This window comes from Ambystoma mexicanum, chromosome 7p, assembly GCF_040938575.1.
Source record: "Ambystoma mexicanum isolate Mex_15411 chromosome 7p, UKY_AmexF1_1, whole genome shotgun sequence".
Lineage (NCBI taxonomy): Eukaryota > Metazoa > Chordata > Amphibia > Caudata > Ambystomatidae > Ambystoma > Ambystoma mexicanum.
Genome location: NC_090939.1, coordinates 826700638 through 826713960, shown reverse-complemented (window position 1 = coordinate 826713960; position 13323 = coordinate 826700638). Strand labels below are relative to the sequence as shown.

The 13323-nt window shown below is 47.4% G+C and overlaps 1 protein-coding gene across 7 annotated transcripts in view; it reads right to left on the bottom strand.

Annotated features, from left to right (window-relative positions):
• The window catches only part of ATP11A (ATPase phospholipid transporting 11A), a 2308865-nt gene that overhangs the window by 84334 nt on the left and 2211208 nt on the right, over positions 1-13323 (bottom strand). The gene's annotated exons all lie outside the window — the stretch shown is intronic.

The following is a 13323-nucleotide window of genomic DNA, read 5'->3' as shown; positions in this document are numbered from 1 at the left end:
TAGCCAGGACAACTCAAAGTAGCTAAGTCTCAGGATTAGTGGGTGTGATCTGAGATCTTGGATGAGCGCACACACACAGTAGGACGACAAGACTGACCTTTAGATAGTAGTATATCAAAAATACACAATTTATTAGGGCCAGAACAAACACAAGTGAGTAATGGAAAACACAGTAATAATACTACTTAAACACACACTATGTAAAATCTATACAGTCACTTTTCGGTCAATGCGGTCAAGTGCGGATTCCCTCCAAAACCTGTGAGGAGGAAAAGCAAACAAACTTTATCACAATGGCCAACTCCAGAAATGGATATCCCTGACTTAAGAAGTCCAGCCCTATGAATATTGGAACCTTATGCTCAATGTTATGTTTGTGCGTAAAAACGCTCAGCAATGCGTAAAGCAACAAAGTACAAACTTAAAGGGGGAGGAAAAGTTTGAAGAGGACACTGGAGTGTGGAAAATTTCAGATCCGAGAGTCAGAGCAGGATCTGCTGCACAGAACAAAGCTATCCCCAAATTTTCGGATGGCTATAAAAAGCAGAGGCCACCCAAGCCAAAGCAAGGCCCACCTGGGATCTTCTGTGTGTGAAAAGGGTTTGGATGAACCAGGGGTCACCGGTAAGTGGTATGATTACTCACCACTCTTAGCTCACTCCGGGGTCAAACTTGGCAGATTTGAAGAAGGTCGCCTGGACTACAAAATCCCCTCCTTGGGTACGCTTCAAAGTGCACTGGTACTGCAGGTGCGGATGCAGGTCTGGTTTACAACTGGAGCTGGATCCCTCTTCAAGAATGCAGGACAAAAAGCACAGATGCAGCTTGTCTCAGGACACTTGAAGAAAGGCGGAAAAGTCACCAGCAGCGACTGTCACCGTCGCACAGTGACGCAGGGGCAGCCATGTCTCGCGGACTGAGGCATGCTTCTCTCCCACGGCTCAAAGCAGTAGGTACAATGAGATTTGGCAAGAAGAGGCTCTGTAGGGTTGCCCCAAAGCTCGAGCCGAAACTCTAGAAGACAACGCTCCAGCATGGGTGCCAAGGTACAAGCTGATCAGTCCAATCGAGGGCCCTGGGACACTTCAGAGAAGGCTCGTTTGCAGGGCACCAAGGAGGCAGAGAGTGATTGGTCCCACCACTCCAAGGGGTTGAAGTGCCTTTGCAGGTCTTTGGAGATCGAGCGCAAAGTAGGGCTCTACCGTGGCAATACCGGGTTCAGGTTGTCAAACCTTCTCTGTGCAGTTCCGGGTAGTCCTTGGATCAGCTTCACTTCTCTGGATACTTGGCTCTGTGTATAGGTTGATTCGAACCTATGGATGATCTGCGGGTCTGCACTCAGGCCCCCTCCTCATATCCCAAAGTCCAGTGAGTGCTCACACACAGCGGGCCAATGAGATGATCTGCCCCACTCATGCACGCCAGCAGTGGTCCAATCAGGGACCACTGTGGCTCTCGTGCACACCAGACATCCTGGCCCTGTGTCTCACACATGTGACCTGCATTAGCCTGCGAAAAGCACTGGCTTTCACAGGAGAATGCATGCCCAAATAAGGACTCTCTGTGTTACAAAGACCAGGAGGAAGGCCAACGGACAAAATGGCCAAATGAGAAGACGAAGGACCTTGTGGCACGGCTATGACGGATACTAGCCACAATCATGAGCCAAACGCAGTAAGTGCAGTGTGGGTCGGTAAAGAAAAAAATGCATGAAAAAGCTTCTGCTGCCAGCAGTCTACTTGTAGGCACCTTGCCCAGTTACCAAAAAATCCTCAAGGGTTGTCTGGGGCCCCAAAACGCACGGACTCCGTGTGCAGTACAGTAATGTACTTTGTGCAATGAAATACAGGTGCCAAAAGTGGCAACAAAGTCATAAGACTAAGAGAAACAAAGTCTCTCACTACTGACTGCCTTAAGGACGAGTCAGTTTCCCCATAATGATGAGCAAAAGCCCAGTGGAGTGCAGCTGGAGGCTGTGCTTCACTGGCAGAAAGTCAGGACAGGAGGCGGAAAAAAAAGCAAAACGTTGGGTGTCCACAAATATAGAGGTAAACTAGCAGTAAGTGAAATGTTACCTAGCAGTGACTAACATACTACTAGACCATAGTACCCTTTCCTCCATACTGTATGGATGTCCCTCCCTAGGGATGGGACCAGAATCTTTCTTTCTTCCAAAAAGAGCATTTCCCCTGGTCTCAATCCCCTTGTACATGCCCGATGGCTAGACTAGCCTGACCCAATTATGCTGAGGGGAGGACGGAGAGTCGTATTGAGGAAAGGGGACTAGAAGTATATTAGTCACTATGGTGAGTAACTTAATTACTCCTACGTCCCATCCCCTTTCCTCCATACCATATGGGCAAATACAAACTATAACGCCCAAAGTGAGGAGTGACACTGTTCACTTAGCAAACAAATACTTGAGGATAGCTTGTTAAAATTGGTCATCTGCCCTGGCACTAACATCTAGATAGTAGTGTTTGCAAAAAGCCAATTCCAAGGCCAATGTGGCTGCCTTACTAATGACCTGCCATGACACCCGTCTCTGGAAAGCTACAGCTGCTGCTTTAGCCCTTACGAAATGAGCATTTTGGGGCATGACTCTTTCTGCAATTTTTAGCACTCTGTGATGGCCTCCACCATCCACCGTGCTATTGAAGCATTAGAGGCTTGCCCTCTGGGAGCCGCACTGCCATAATGTGACTAGAAGGGCATCAGACTTCCTGAAATGCTTTGTCCTGTCTATGTAGAACTTAAGAGTTCGCCTGACGTCAAGGCAGTGCAACGGTTTCTCCGCCCGACTTAGGAAACAGAAAGAAGGTTGGGAGAACGATCTCCGCATTGATGTGAAATTACAAAATTACTTTCGGTAGAAATTTCGGGTGTGTCCTCATGACCAGTGTCTTTGTGGAAGACTGTCCACAAAAGTGATGGGTGGAAGGTTTCGAATGAATCTAAACCACTGGCAATTGCTCTGGGCAACCTTCCACACCACCGTTTTTTAGCCCGTCTGCACCATTGCAAAAGGGGACCAGCCATGTGCAAATCAGTCAGCAGCTGCTGCCACCGAAGGTAGCAGCCCAGCCCGAACTGCTGGGCCAGGTCCCCTCTGCAGAGAAAATCAAGCAACCCCAGACATGTTTCGGCCTTGTTGGACCTCCTCAGTGAGGTGCAGCCTGGTTCCCTGTGGCGCAGCGAGCAAGGGACCCACGTCTGGGCATACCCTCTCTCACAAGGAGAAACAAACTGACCACAAAAGTGATGGGTGGAAGGTTTCGAATGAATCTAAACCACTGGCAATTGCTCTGGGCAACCTTCCACACCACCGTTTTTTAGCCCGTCTGCGCCATTGCAAAAGGGGACCAGCCATGTGGAAGACTGTATCAGGCTTTTAAGCCACCAGAGCCTGGATCTCACCAATACCTCTAGCTGATGTCAGTCCCAATTAAAGAGTAATCTTGAGAGTGATCCATTTGACGTCGGTAGTAGCCATGGGCTCGAACAGATTGTGCACGAAGGAAGCACAAGATTGCGATCCCACACCGGGTGCAGTCTCCTGACTGGGGGGGAGAAAATCTGTTTAACTCATGAAGATGTCTCTTTACCACTAGGTTGGTTGAGGAGAATGATTGCTCTTCTGTATCCCTGTATTCTCCGATGGCTGCCAGGTATGTAAGGCATGTATCTATCTGAATGCCACTGCTGGCCAGGTAAACTGAACATGACAGCACGTGGTGGAGAGAGCAGACCACCGGTTCTACCCCCTTATCCTTGGCCCAGATGCAGAATGAGGTCCACTTACTTTGGTCTATACTCTAGTACACTCCTTACTTGCCATTTTAAATAATATGCATCTTGAACTATGAAAGTGTCAGGCTCTGCATTTTCAGTTCCTCAGGTACCAGGCTGAGAAGGATAAGAACTCGGGCTGAGGGTGGACGAATGCTCCTTCCTGCTGGTAAAGATGCACCAGTCCCATCCAGTGCAAGGGGACCGGTACCTGTGCTGCCAACCTCACCAGGTCCGAGTACCAGGTTCTTGCCGGCCAGTTCGGAGCCACCAGAACCATGCAGCACCGGGTCGAGTCTTGAAACTTCCTCAGCACCCTCTGTATCAATGGTGTTGGAGGAAAGGCATAACACCACCGTTTGCTCCAGGAGATTTGGAGCGCATCCCCTAGTGATAGTCTGCCCCTCCCCATCCATGAAGCAAATTGTCTGCATTTGGCAATGCTCTCTGAGGCTAAGAGGTCCACTTCTGGGTGGCCCCAGCATCTGGACAGAGAATTGAGTAGCTGCAGCCCTTTCTCCCATTCTTAGTTGTCTGTCTGGAGCTCGCTGAGCCTGTCTGCCTCTGTGTTGCTCTCCCCCGCAGGTGGACAGCGCTGAGATGGATGCCTTGCTGCAGGGCCCACTCGCATATCTGATCAGTCAGACTGCACAGACCTGGATCTCATTACCTTCTGGTTTGTTCAGATAAAACATCAAGGTGTTATTGTTTGTCCTGATGAGAACCACCTTGTTCCCTATTATTGGCAGCAATGCCTTCAAAGCTAGTTGAATCGCTGTTAACTCCAAAATGTTTATGTGTTCCTCCTGCTGTTGGAGAGACTTCCGGCCATGGACTGTAAAGTTGTCTGGAGTGGCCCCCAAGCTGTCTGTCGTAATGACAGCAGTTGGATGTGGCTAGTGGAATAGGGCCCACCCCCTACCCCATCATGATGTTTTCCTGTTGCCTTCACCAGACTAGATATGGCCCGACGTCATGTGGAATAGGGACCCAGTCTGCCTGGGAGCCTTTTCCCAGGTCCCAGTTTGCAGCAAGACGCAACAGCAACCGCCTCATTTTCAACCTGGCATGAGGAACAGCCAGGATGCGTGCTGCCATGAGGCCCAGCAGGTGTTAATACCACAAAGCGTATTGGGTCTTTTTGTCCAGGAACTGTCCTGTAGCCTTGATGATCGCCTTGACTCGTTCCCGCATAGGAAAAATCCTCTGCCTTATGGTGTCCCGCGCTACTCCAAGGAAGATCGGAGTCCGCGTCGAGACGAACTCTGACTTGGTCTGGTATACTGAAAACCCCAGCTGGTATATGTGGTCCCTCATGGTGTCGTATGCCACCTCCTGCGAGCTGCCCCTGATGATCCAGTCGTCTAAACAGAGCTAGATGTGGTGGCCCATGGCTCTCATTAGGGCTGCTACAGTGTTCATTATTGATGTGAAAACGCGTGGAGCTGAGTTAAGGCCGAATGGCAGCACCCTGTATTGGAAGTGATGTCCCATGAATGAACTGCAGAAACTACCTATGTGGCTGCCAAATCGGGACAAGTAGGTAAGCGTCCTTTAGGTCCAGGGAGCACATCCAATCACCCAAGCAGAGTCTTTCCGTGATCTGCACAGGTGTTATCAATTTTAATTTTTTTAGAAGGAAGTATTGGCTGAGAACCATCCTCGGGCAGGCCCATTTCTTTTTTTGGGATGGCAGCAATTCCAGAATAGTAACCAGGGCCCCTTTGATTCAGGGGTACCTACTCGACCAATTGGATCTGGAAAAGGCATAGAACATCCATCAAGAGAGTCTGCAGTAGGGGAGGAGAGACCAGGTGTGGGGATCATACCAGAAGGCGATAACCTCCTGAAACCACTGAAAGACCACAGAGGTCTTTTACCCATGATCGCCATTGCAGTTCGTGAAGAGCCATTCTGCCCCCCACCGAAGAGAGATTGACCAGGACGCCAACTTCATTGTTTCTTGGGGTAAGAGGGCGAGGTAGAGAAGGGGGACTGGTAAAACCCCTTATGCGTCGTCTGCTGTTTACACCTTTGTGGATTCGGTGATCTAGCCAGTTGTCTGGCCGGTGATCTTGGAATCCCCGAAAGCCACCAAAAGACTTGTTTTGCTGGTCTGACCTCCCGTGAGAGCCGAACAGACTCGAAATTTGCTTTGTGCGAAACACCAGTGACTTTGCAGGCTGAGAGATGGCCTTTTTCTTTTTTAGCTCCTCGTTGGTAGAGGAATGGAAGAGCTCTGCACCTTCAAATGGGCGGTCCATAATCCTCTCTTGCACGTCCGTGTTGAACTGCGTTGCATGCATCAGTGTGGAACGACGCATGTCAGCAGCCACACAGATACCTCTGGACACTGCATCGATGGGTTCCACTGTGGACTCAAGAAGGTCCTGTGCGGCCACCTTGGCCTCAGCCATCCCCGCCTTGAAGGACGCCTGCCTGTAACTTGGTAGATCTGGCAGAAAGTCAGCTATTTCTCGCCACAACCTTTGGTTGGCCTCAGCAAAGATTGCATCAGCATTCGCCTGCCTGAGGTGCAAGCCCACGTTTGCATGGTCTGGTATACTGAAAACCCCAGCTGGTATATGTGGTCCCTCATGGTGTCGTATGCCACCTCCTGCGAGCTGCCCATGATGATCCAGTCGTCTAAACAGAGCTAGACGTAGTGGCCCATGGCTCTCGTTAGGGCTGCGACAGTGTTCATTATCGATGTGAAAACGTGTCGTAGGCCTCTATTTGTTTGTCCTCCTTGCTAGGGAGGTTGGTCGCTGAGGAGCTCAAGGCCCCAGATGTTTGCAGCTTTGCATACATTGAAGCTGCTGCAATGACCGATGAATGAGGATGGGGTTCTGAGGACAGAAGGATGGAATCACCCTCCATCTGCCTGTACTGGGCGTCTAGCCTCTTGTTAACTGAAAGAGCTGAGGACAGTTTGAGCCAGGTTTTAGCCGCCAATGCGGAGACATCTTTTTGCAGCTGAATGCCTGACCTACTGTGTTCCCTGAGGGCCAAAACTGTGGTAAACACACCTGTTTCTGGTTGCTCCAGCTGGAGTGCAGGTAACCCGGAGAACTCTGCGCCATTCTAAACCTCTGCGGTGGGCAGTCTCAGCATAAATCCGAGTGGGGCTAATTTAATTACATTATGTTACACGCGGTTTGTAGAGACCGGCGCGTGTCAGGAGTGATCTTTGAACCGCACCGCTTTCTTCAATCCATCTGTCTTTTTCTGAAAAGACATACGCTGATTTAGTATTCATGTAGCTTTTGAGACATGATGTATTTCAACTTATATTTCATTTGCATCCTACGAGATTGGAGTGGCTATATTTAGGGTTACCACCGCCTCTCAATTATTTCCCCTATTAGGTCCCATGCTAGACTTCCAATTGAGAGTGTATCCGAATTGGAACATATGGATTTATTACGGATTCCTAGCCTGTTGGATTACAATCATTTTCTTCAGACTAGATGTCTCCATAGCCCATCAACTCATGCAGGGAGGTGAGTTTTTATCTGCCTTTTAGCCCTATGCTTTACAGGTTGTCAGTTGGAATTTTCACAATTTATGAACTAGGGACAGTTCTCATCCCAGTTCTTTTTGTTGCTTGTGTCTCCACAGATAAACTGTACAGTATCTGATCTTTGATTGAGCCAGTGTTTTTGAAGCAATTGTTCCCAGGCTCTAATTTGGAAAAAACAAGGGTACTTCTTGTTCTCCATAATTGAGAATACTGAACTTAATACTGGTAGAGCTGGGTGGGTGGCCCGGTCAGGGTTTCTATAGTGTTAACTTTTATAAATGTTCTTTTATCTTTTAGAATGTATGTCCCCATTTCATCAAAAGACACTGTTATAAGAACATCCTCGAACAAGAATAAGCCGGGATATTCTTTCCATACCATACATTCATTTGAATGTGTATTGTTTAACAGATGTCTATTAGTGCTTTGTCCTGAGGAAGACGAATATCAGTCTTGCATGATTGGATTTAGCAAATCGTCGAAAATACAAATAATAGGATATTTGGCAGCATGACAGACATTTTTTTTGTCCATGAAACCTGTAGTTAACTCATAGCACTTTGACTTTTTAGCCCTTTTTTGCACTTGTTCTGCACTTTACTAGATACCTCAGAGGATCATACCAAAGCCCCATATGAAAAATAGACTAAATAAGGGAAGCCCTTTTCCTCTAATATAATACATTGGTATCTACTAAATAGCTTTTTTGCACATGAAAATTCAATATATATATATATATATATGTTTTTCTTGTCCGTGATGATGTTTTTTACCGGTGCAATTTGTAAACGGAAAGTTTTTAACATAACCTGCTGTTCAGTGAATTATGGAATGAACATTTGGCTATTTTTTATATCATGTGTATCATATTAATAAAATGTTATTATATATTAGTCTTTATATTTTCCTGACCTGGTCCACCCCCTTATTCACCAGTAGAAGTCTATTACCTATTTATCATTATTCTTGATGTTCCGTGAGACATAATCCCCCTTGTGGTTTGGTCTATTTGCTTCCCCTATGTCCAGGATGAAGGGGATACCCATCTGTTTGATACATCAGGGTAGTAGACATGATGGGATAGAAGTGCACCACTGCACCTGTGCCACCGACCATTCCAGGATGGTATGCAGGATGGTGGCAAGCGTGATCTATGATCACTGCGCAGCAGGATTTAGCAATTCGATATTTTTGGATTTGCAATTCCCGATGCACAATCACAGATACCTCCGTGTCCGTCTTGATGGCCTGGAGAGTATCCACAGCCTTTCCAAACAGGTTATCCCATCAAACGGTACACCGATGACCTTGGGCTGCACGTCTGTGCAGAAATGTGTGACGTTCAGCCAACACTGGGGCCGGAGATCCACACCAATCCCATCTGGAGGAACCCTGAGTCTGCTATGTCGTGTGCGCCAGTGATGGCTTGGTCTGAAGTCACTTTTCCTTCCTGGAATTTGTGTGAGTTACGGGTGCGTCAGTGTCTGTGCCAGTATCTGTGTGAGCTGACTCCACCACCACAGGGGCTAGGGCCCCTAGCCCTGGCCCAGGGGTAACAGGCGCCATATGGTGTGGTGTCGGCTGGCGCTGAGGTGGTCACGGAGGACTCTTGGCCGGCTTAGGCACAGGAGCATCAGGCAGCCGCTGCTGAATCCCCACAACCAACATAATCAAGCTGTTTAAAACGTCCAGTAACATGTACCTTGGTGCAGGGGCAGGTAGTGCAGACAGAGCAGGAGCCTGGCTCAAGCCCCTTGGAGGGCTAAATGGCTAGTAAGGCTCATGGGACGGTGATGTCTCATGAGGCAGGGGTCCTTGGCCCCCTTCCTGGTCTGAGCAAAAATCTTAAGGCCGATCCTCCTCAGAATTGGTGTAGATATATGATCCCCTGAGGGATTCCAAAGGAGCCAGAGGAGCAGCCTTGGTAGGCCTGGGCAGAATATCTAGAGCTGGGGGCAATTCTCTCACCTGTTCTGAGTCTCTCAGGAAGGAGGCTCCTGCAGAGTAGGAATAGGTGCAGCCGTGGACAGGATCTTAGTCGGGACCGACAACGGGGGTATGGAAGGCAGAGAGACCCTGGCCGAGCAGTCATCAATGACAAACCCTTCGTCACTGAAGGAAGACTCGTTTTCCCAGACTTCGCCGATGGGGCACTCGTGCCGAAGTGGTCGATAGGGTGACAGTCCTGGTCGTCGATGAGGAGGTCAACAGGGCGCTGGTCCTGGTGGAGACAGCTGTTATCAACAGGGCTTGCACCGCCGACTGCGTTGACGATGGCAGGGCCGCAGACAGGCTCTTCGAAGATCCGCTCTAAGATGATTTCTACTTGGACAGTGTCAGCGACTTCCTCTTGGCCGGCGGCAACCCACCAGCCGACAGGCCAACAGGTGACGGGGACCGACCCCTTCAAGAACTTGGTCCCGCAGCCACGGAGAGCGTTTATGAGGATGCCGATGACGCGTTGGATTTTGTCTTCTTTTGGATCTTTACAGAGGAAGCATCCTCAAAGGACCTCGACCTCTTCTTAATAGATGGAGTACGCTTAGAGTTAGAGGACCTGCCGGCCCTGGATGAGTTATGACTGTGCCGGGAGGCCAAGTCAGAGACCTTCCATTCCTCGATCCATATCACCAACCACCGGTGGCGATCCCTTTTGGTCTTCGACAAGTACTGGCAGATGTTGCATTTGTTCGCGTCGTGGTCAGGGTGAAGCTGGTCTTCGTTGAAAATTTGCTTCAGGCCGCAGCGCTCACAGGCCCTGGCGAGGCTCTTCTTCGCAGCATCAGCCATGGTCGTGGTGTCAAGATGTAGGCCTAAGCCTGGGCCTGTTGGCGCCACAGATTGAAGATCCAACGATGGAAAGAAGATCTTCGCCGACAACGGGTCCCTGCTGCTGGCAGTCCCACGTGACAGAGAAAGAGATGGAAGATATCTTATGAAAAATTTTAAAAACAGCAAAGAAACCTATAATTTTTGAGGAGTGAAGAACAAGAACTCCCAACACTAGAAATGTGAGGTAAAACCTGAAAATGGCCACCAGGGATGGGGCTTAAGAGGATGAATGTCATTGGCTGGGGGTAGTATGACCCAAAGGACACTGATAGGCTATAGAGTCGTCAAGCAGTTTAAAGCTAAACTGCTTTCATTTTACTGAGGATTACCAGCCTGACGACAGGGAATATTCATGAGCATGTGAATCCATCCAAAATCCCACCCTGCTTCCTAGATTGCCTCAAATCTCTCCTCTGCAAAACACACCAAAAAAGGGGGTTCACGTGAATAAAACTATAGAACAGATCAATGGAATAAACTGCTCACTGTAAAGGAGCTAAATGTGGGGATAGATCAGGTCAAGGAGCATAAAAAGTTATTCAATCAATCTTTAATAAACACATATTCAATTACCTTACACATGATAAAAACAGCATAAAAACATATAATCAATGCTGAACATATCTGATTAAAGTGCATATTAGTTTAGTGGCCATCCTAAGATGTAAGAATGAATACACTGTGCATAAAGTAGTTCAAAAACACTATGGTCAGATTGGAGACAAGTATTGCTTCTGCTTTAGTATGTATTGATGCAATCTTACTTGTCTGTTTACAATAACAATTGATTGGTTTGACTAGGGGACAACCTCTTTTACCCGCAGAAAATACTGATTGCCTTGTTCTGCGTGGGTTGGTGCCCTCCATATTTCTTTCCCCTTTTTTTCTAAAAAAAACTTTTGAATAACTTTCTAATTTTCCTTCTCTCTTTTTTTTTTTTATTATCATTTTATCGGTTTAACACAAACCTTTAAAATATTTACAAAAAAAACCAAACACAAAACGCAACACATCAACGTATCCCAGTCCTTTAAGAAGACCCCTCCCATTTTCTCTTCCGAGGGTCGAATCAAAATCCTCATTGCTCGTCAACCAACACTACATCCAAACGATTTTCAATTATCGTTAGAAAACGAGTCAATGGTAGTATCAATTTCATGTCCGTTCCTTGGAACATATTGGCCCACCAGTCGTCGGCACAAAGGGAGGGGTAATTTAGGCTCCAAGGACCCAGGTGATATGTCCTTTCTGATCGAAGTGCCGTGCAAAATATCACCAAATGCTTAAGGGTTTCCTTGTCCTTAGTGCATAGTCTACACGTTAGATTGGAGATATTCATACTTTTCCATGACGCCAACCGCTCCTTGGTTTTAAATACGTTTAAGCGCATTGACAAACACTCTTCGAGCCTGAGGATCTAGAAACAACTCGATGTAACGTTGTGAAGAGTTAAATGCCCGTGTTTCGAGCGGCGCCTCGCTCATCATTTTTGCTGCAGCTCGTTGTGAGCAAGTTTGGTCCCAATCCGCACGCCAGATTTTTAATTTGGCGGCGTTCGGATTGTTATGCAGCATGTCCAGACTGATTCCAAATTCACTCAGAATCTCTTCGCATCTCCTGACCCACAGGGCCACCATGCTGTTATTTGTTGGCGTCAGATCGTGAAAGATGTCAAATTGCGGTATTTGCTTGCGCCAGCGAGTTTTGCGAAACAGACTCACCAGAGTCCAGCGTACCCTTGCATGGAGCGAAATGAGCGACAGTTCGTATCTCACACATGATGTCAGGATACCCCTTGGGAGAGACAATACCTTAGACCAGAAACAATTCTCCAGCGATGCCCAAGTGTCGTGGCTACATCCCAAGGCGTTTTCAGCGCCATATAGTAAAACCGGGATTACCTTTTGCTGGTAGAAAGCAAGCACCGGTTTTAATGAAAATTTTCCAAATTTCTTATGAATGATGACAGCTTGACTTGCCAGTTGCTTGCATTTCCTTTTGGTTTCAATGACCCATGGACCGTCGTTGATTGATGAGTTTATTAGCATGCCGAGGTATTTTAAGCTCTCGGCTATCTGAATGGTCTCTTGACCCAGGTACCATCTCTGTTTTCTAGATTTTTTACCTCCTTTACTGTTCAGGTTGTGTAAACATCAGGATTTCGCATTTTTTAGTGTTTATCACCAGATGGTTAGTTGCAACATATTGGTCAACCGCGTTCAGCTTCCTCTGAAGGCCGACAGGAGTTAGGTCCATCAGGACCAAATCATCGGCGTATAGCAGCCAGCTTAGATGGGACTTTGCTACTTTTGGTGGAAAAGAGCTTATTGAATCAATCGCAAAACCTATATCTGATATGAATAAGCTGAATATTGCGGCAGCTAGGGGACAGCCTTGTTTTACCCCTTTATATGTTTTGATTGGTGCTGATAAAGTTCCAGAACTATCCAAACGGATTTGTATGGAGGTTTCAGAGTGCAGATCTTGGATTGCTGCTAATAAGTCAGCTGGACATCCCCAACTTTGTAGTTTTGACCAGAGAAGAGGCCTGTCGATAGTATCAAATGCACATGAAAAGTCAATGAAGGCCAAATAGACCTTTGTATTAGACTTTATAGCCTCCATCTTCATCAGATTCAGAAGTAGCAGGTTTAGTGAGCAGCCCACTTGCTTTACAAAACCCGATTGCCTTTTGTCGACATGATTAGACTCGACTGCCCATGCCACGAGTTTTTGCTGCAATATTGTTGCGTAGATTTTCCCCAAAACATCCAATAGTGCCACTGGGCGATAGTTTTTTGGGCATGTTCTGTCTCCCTTTTTGAATATGGGGACAATAACAGCATATTTCCAAGATTTGGGGGTCCTGTGGCACTTACTTATTCTATCAAATAGGGCTACACATATGGATGCCCATAATTCAGGATGTTGTTTGATAGTAAAATTGGTAAGGCCATCAGGGCCCAGTGCTCGTGAATTTTTTGCGTTCTTGATTATTGATACAATATCCTCTCTTGGAAACGTCAAAGCCCACGGTTTCAAAGGTGTTTCCAATGTGACAATTCCTGGTGCCTCTGCCTTGTAGAGGGTTTCAAAGTGGGCTATCCATGCGGATTCCGGGACCATGCAGGACTGCAGAGCCGATTGAGGAGCTTGAAAGTGATTGATGAGCCTCCAGA